A 6,693-nucleotide genomic window follows, 5' to 3' on the forward strand; every position below is an offset into this window, starting at 1 on the left:
CCCTCCCTCCCTCCCTCCCTCCCTCCCTCCCTCCCTCCCTTCCTTCCTTCCTCCCTCCCTTCCTTCCTTCCCTCCCTCCCTCCCTCCCTTTCTTGCAAAACCTCACATCCCTCTACCTCCTCCAAAGGAAGAAATAGTTGGCAGATGACTTCTAGTGGTGGGAGGGAGAGGGGCCTGGAGGCCTGGGAAGTGTTTGATGACTTGATGCCTGAGTCCACTTTAGAGCAGATGGTTTTTCTGGGTGGTTCAGAGAGGACTCTGTCTCCCTCAGGTGCATGGGGCCACCCTGGCCCTCCCTCACGCTCCACATTGCTGCTGGCTTCCTCCTGCCCGTTCAGATATCCTTCTCATCTACAAATCTGACTATCTTGTCACAGAGCTTAAACCCCTCCCTCAGCTCCCCCAGCCCCCAGATGATGCCCAGCCTCTGTCTTGGCCTCTAGGCCCTCCACAAAGGCCCCGTTCTTCCAGCTCCCCCTCCTTACCTCTCCCAGTGTTCCCTGTAGGAGGCCATCGGGAGCAAGCAGTTCCCACACTGTGGCCTCCCTGTCCAGCACAGCCTGTCCCCTCTACCCGGAGTGCCCCTCCCTACGTACCTGGTGAATGCAAGCCATGGTCTCCCCACCTTGCCCCTATCCAGACAGAAATTTTTAGGGACTCCTCAGGACCACAACAACATCATTAACCCTTGTAGGACCAAAGTGTCACCGTGCTGAGCATGCAGGGTCTAAATGTATAACAAGTTACTGAATGGAATAAATGCATAGCAAAAGACTGAACTGAATGAAAGTCAGAAATCAAAGACCTGGAGGTAGCATCAGCTGTGAGAGTAACCTTTACAATGAGCCCGTCTATGGCCTGTGGCTGGCACAAGGATCAGATCCAGGAAATCAGCAGAATTTCAAATCCCCCTGCTGTGGGATTGGCTTCCCTCTCCCTTTGCAGTGGGCTCTGATAGGAGAGATATAGGTCAGGATTGGGCTTTTTATAAAGTGTGTGTGTGTGTGTGTGTGTGTGTGTGTGTGTGTGTGTGTGACAACCAGGCTACTCATCCAGGCTTGTGATAACAGCCCCCAGCACCAAATTGGGCTAGTGTCACTCAGGGCCAGGAGAAATGCTGGCTCCCGCCTTCCCTTACCGAGGGCCAGGAGCTGGTGACCTGGCTAAAGAATGTGCTTTGCTTGGGATTTCCAGTCCAGGATCAGCTCAGGAGGCCAAGGGCTCAGATTGCCAGTGGGAGCCAGGCACGGGGCAGGGAGACGGCACTGGCAGACCTTCCTTCTCACTCCCACCTGGGCACACAGCCCATGCCTGTCCTGCCCTGTCCTCCCTGGCAGCTGTGGAGGCAGAGCCAGGAGGAAGGAGACATTCAGCCCCTTCAAGGGAGCAGCGTTTAAGTGGAGTATGAAATACTGAGCCCTGAGCCACAGTACCCACCAACATAAATCCGGGCTGCTGGGGGGCCCTTAACAGTTTACAGAGAGCCTCCCTGTTTCAGGGTCTCCTTTGATCATTTAGGAACTAATGACTAGGGAGACTGAGTCACCTGCCCCCATCATGTGGCCAGCAAGGGGCAGACTAGGTGTAGAATCCCCTCCTCTGACTTCTATCCTGAGACTCATGTACGCCCTGCCTCAACTACATCAACAGATCCTGTACCCCGGATCTAACCCAAGACCCCACTTCACAGGGTTAGTGAAGGGTCAGTAAAATAGTGTATGTGGCCCTATCTGGTTTGGCTCAGTGGATAGAACATTGACCCGAGGACTGAAGGGTCCTGGGTTTGATTCTAGCCAAGGGCACATACCTGGGTTGCAGGCTCAATCACCAGCTCTGGTCAGGAAGCAACCAATTGATGTGTCTCTCTCACATCGATGTTTCTCTCTCTCTGTCACTCCCCTTTTTACTCCTTCTGAAAAGCAATGGAAAAATATCCTCGGGAGAGGATTTAAAAAAAGAAGTGGATATAAAAGTGTTGACCCCTATAAAGATGAAGGGTTGTTTCTATTTATATTTATTTTTACTGCATCTCAGTCCACCAAGGATCTCAGTCAGATGACTTACAGCAACCGTCCATGAGCAAAGTTAGTCAGTGGAAAGTACTTGGCAACTCCTGGTGCCCAGTGGATGAACCCCATGAAAGCTTTACCCCCTCCACTCCTTCACCCCATAGCATGAGTTACACAGCCTCAGAGACCAGGAGAAGTACACAGGAGTGAGGGCCAGAAAAAGAGAAAGATCTTTTGGGTTTGCCATTAACAATAAGATGAGGAGACCCTTTCCAAAACACTGCCCCGAAGCCTAGACTAAATCTACACAAATATCCACCCACCCCACCTCCCAGCTCTCAGAATCCCCTTGTCTGGCATTTAAAGAATGCCAGGTAGTAGTCTAAAGGCCCCTTCTCGTCTCCCCCAAGTCAGGCTGCGCCCCCCTTCCCCGCGCAGACCTCTGGCCTAGGCCAATTTTCATGAGCACTTCCTACTCCTGAGCTTATCTCAACTGTGCTCCGTCCCCAGTCCCAGTCGTATCAGTTGTAGCTTAGGGAGTCTGATAAGCCCCTTGCTGCCATAGCTCCGCCACCACACACACACACACACACACACACACACACACACTTGGGTTTCTGCCAGGACTGGGGGAGGGGATTGGGGGGACAAGAGCCCTGAAGAGATCCCAGGAAGACTCTAGGAAACCATCAATCTCACAGCTTCACACCCCCTTTCATCCCACAGCAAGCCCACGAGGCAGTCATGAGGCACATTGCAGGGTGACATCAAGAAGTATAGTCTACTTGAGACTTGGGCTAAGAGCACTGTTTCTGGACCCAGGTAGCCTGGACTTCGGTCTGATTCCACCATTTGCCAGCTTTGTGATCCTACAGAGGCAGTTATTTAATTTCTCTGGGCCTCAGTTCTCTCATCTGTGAGATGGAGATAATCACCTACTTCATAGAGCTGTGGTGAGGATTGAACTCAGTCATACAGTGGCTATCACACCATGTGCCCACTGTATAGAAGAGAATCATTCAGAGTTGCTGAGAGAGGAGAGATAGTCATAGTCAATTAGTGGCAGAGCAGAGCACCCCCATATGCAGGTCTGGGGGTACAAGAGGGAATGAGGCTCCTGAATCTTCTGTAGTGAGAGGATCAGGTACCAGGTGAACAAAAGAACTGGAGTGACTGAGATTTCTAATTTGTCCCTGTTAGGTATTTCTAATTAGATATTGCAGAGAAGTAACAGCAGAGTGGAAAAGGAGCTCGGAGTTGCTTTATCCAAATACCTTTTTATAGATGAGGAAACTGCCTCCAAGAGAGAAAGTCCTTGACCATGACTATAATGTGGTTTCGTGGTAAAAAATTAAAAAAAAAGGAGCTGGAACTAAGGACTCCTGATCTCTGTCCATCTGTGCGTGCTCTCCCTGCCACTCCAGGCGGGGACACAGGGCAAAGTCTCTGGCTTGGGGGGCAATCGTTACCTTCTCCTCAAGTCACATCCCCCTCAGGGCCTAGCCACTGAATAGCATTCGATTCCTATGGTAATCAAGAGCTTGGGGACTGTTTTTGGTATTTGCAGCACAGAATTCCCCTAAATTCCTGGTAAGCATTGCTAGAATTTAGATTGTAAGCAGCTCACTAGTTCCATCTTGTCTTTCTGGAGCTCAGTTGGGCATCACAAGGCAATGCAAACCTTAGGAACAAGCTGTGACATCGGACTAGCAGGGTTTGCCTCCCAGCTGTTACTCCCAGGTGGTCTTGGACATGACATTATATCCAAAATGCTCACTCAGTGTTAGATTTATTATTATACCTATTATTGTTGTTGCTCAGTGCATGTTTTCTGAATGAATGAATGAATGAATGAATGAATGAATGAATGAATGAATGAACCAATGATTAAATCATTGAAGTAACAAATTGCCTAACAGACCCCAATTTGGGCATCTCACAAAACTTGCTAAACTTACTTTGGTCAGAAGAGGGCAGCATTGAGTCAGAAATCCTAATTTGCCAAAGCCGTCCAGGATTTACACCCCTCTCTTTTGACTCCCACCTCCCAGGCTTGGAGGACCGCTTCTAATGTGCAGGTTCCTATCTAGACAGTTCCACTAGCCCCTGAGAGGGGAAGGTCAACACCTTAAAGGCTGTATTGTCCACCACCGGGGTGACAGGGCTGTAACTCACCCTCTGAGTTCTGGGGAAAGGGAATTTAACTGTTGGGGTCTCAAGCTGAAAGTTGATGGTAAACTGAGCCCTCCAGCCGGCAGCAGCCCATTTTCCAGAGAAAAGGGAAGAGGGGCTCAGGCATCCATACTAACACAAATTCCAAGGGAGGCATTAGCTCATCAGATACAGAGAGCAGAGCCCTCAGCTGACCCTTCTCTACTCTCTCTTATCACCCCCACTCTCAGCATCTCCTCCCCAGACTCCTACCCCTTCACCTCCCACCCCATCCCTGAAGGCCTTTCTTCACAGTTTACCAAATCCCACACTCCCTCCAAGGCCCAGTTGGGCTCCTGAGAAGCCCTTTCTCAAACCCACCCTAAAGCCCCACATGGCACTTTGTACCTCTCTTGAGTCTTCCCACTTTCTGCCTTGGATTATACAGTAAACTGTGTGTTTATCTAAACACACAAACCCTTCCTAAACTGTAAACTTCCTGAGAGTGGGGAGCTAATTCTTAGGAAAGACTCAAGAGAATTTCTTTTTCATAAGACCCATCTTACTCCCCACCTCACCCCCAAAGCCTCGCCTTACCTGCCCTCCTGCAAGCACCCTGCACTCCGCATATCACCACAGTCCTTGCTCTGAACCGAATTTTAACATTCCCTTTACTAGTACGGACCCGCACAAACATGCAGATTGCCACATGTGTAGGGACTGGGACAGACATTTGTTCCTAATTGTTTTCCCAGAGTGGCACCTAGTAGGCCCAAAGAATAGTTATCTCCAGAGCCCTTCAGACTTCGATCAGCTATTAGTTGTGGGGGTGGGGAAGGGTAGACTTCCTCCTTCTCGGATTGGATGGTGGGGGGCAGGCAGGACTCAGATACCTCAGCCCAAATTCCCGGCACATTGGATCACATGACCCAGGAATTCCCCAGGATCTGCTGGCAGCTGAGTCACCTGACGTAATTAGATTCCCTATCAGGCATTCAGGTCTCCCGCTAAGGAATTTGAGATTTGAGTTTCAGCAGTTAAGATCATTTCTGAGTCGCATGTCTGTTTGTCTGCCTCCCTTGTCTGTTGGCTGTGGACAGACAGCTAGATCCACTTGCCACTAACGCTGCGTCCTGTAGCCCCACAGGAGCTGCCAGGCTGCACCTTGGCTGGAACAAGGGGCATCTCTTTTCTCTGATGTGCTTGGTCATCCATGATTTTCTGCCTAAAAGGAGATTCACATTCTGGTCAAGGAAGCTGAAGTGGGGGTGGGGAAGGTGCAAGAGGGACAGGAGATCTACCCTCCACTGCAATCACCAGTTTAGCTGATGATGGAGGGAAGGAAATCAGTCATCTGTAGTTCCCTTCACTTTAGCCTTTGAATTTCATTGCATTCCTTTGGTTCATAGCTTCTACTGAGTGCCCTTTGGTGTTGGGGACACCTGGAAGCATTCATAGGAGTCCAGATCAAGCATGAAAGAGAATCTTAAGCTCATCTGTATAATTCTTTCATGGTACTTATGAGGAAATGTTGATTCACCTGGATCATTGTCGAACATTCTTTAGGTCTCGGTTTCAAAGGCCCTGTATGGCCCCAGCCAGTATGGGTCAGTGGGTTCAGCATCGTCCCACGCACCGAAAGGTTAGCGGTTCGACTGATGTTTTTTTCTCTCTGACTCTTGCCCTCTCTCTAAAAAATCAATAAAAATATGGGTTTTTAAAAAAATAAAGGCCCTGTATGCAGGAAGCTGCCGTGACCAACCTCCTCCTGTCTGAGCCAGGGGCTGTCTCCTGTCATACACCCAAGGGCATACTGTCTTCCCCCATTATGGGCACATCTCCCTCTAAGGTTTGCTTGTTTATTTCTCATTAGACAGACTTTTCTGAGGACAGAGACCATGTCTATCTTGTCACCATTGTATCCATAGACCCAGCACCAGTATCTGTAGAATGAATTAAGTGGTTGGTAAAAAGCCACAGAACTGGCTGGTATCAGTCAGGACTAGAACCGAGGTCTCCCAACACTGTACCCTGTGCTTGCTCTTATATTTCCCACACTTCCTCCTGGGAGCCCTTATCCACCTGGATGACCCCAGCTAGCTGGGCCCCTAGGGATGGGTACAGATCTCATGGGAGAAGGGAAGCAGCAGGTCAGGGGAACTGTCACCTGGCCTCATTCTATTTTCAAAGACAACCCAGTAGAGGGAAGAGTGACGAACTGGCTACCACCTCCTATGGCCAAGCAGATTTGGGGAAGGGGGGTGGTTTGCTGCAGAAGTGGATTCTCTCCAGTCACTAGGAGGTAAAGGACCTCATTCCCCATCCCTAACTCACACTAGAAACGATCAAAACATCAGTGGAAGTAGGAAAGCAGGCAGACACTAAATACAAAACTCAATCACTGGGAATCTGGTCCTTCTCGATCCTCAGCATGCCCTGAAGGCACAGCTGAAGGCACCCTCCTGCTGGGATCTGACTGCCAGCTCTGCCCCCAGTGTCTTATCGGTTGTGTGCTTTGGGCAGAATAATACCC

The sequence above is a fragment of the Miniopterus natalensis genome, chromosome 19 (genome assembly GCF_054644295.1).
Source record: "Miniopterus natalensis isolate mMinNat1 chromosome 19, mMinNat1.hap1, whole genome shotgun sequence".
NCBI classification, from domain to species: Eukaryota; Metazoa; Chordata; class Mammalia; order Chiroptera; family Miniopteridae; genus Miniopterus; species Miniopterus natalensis.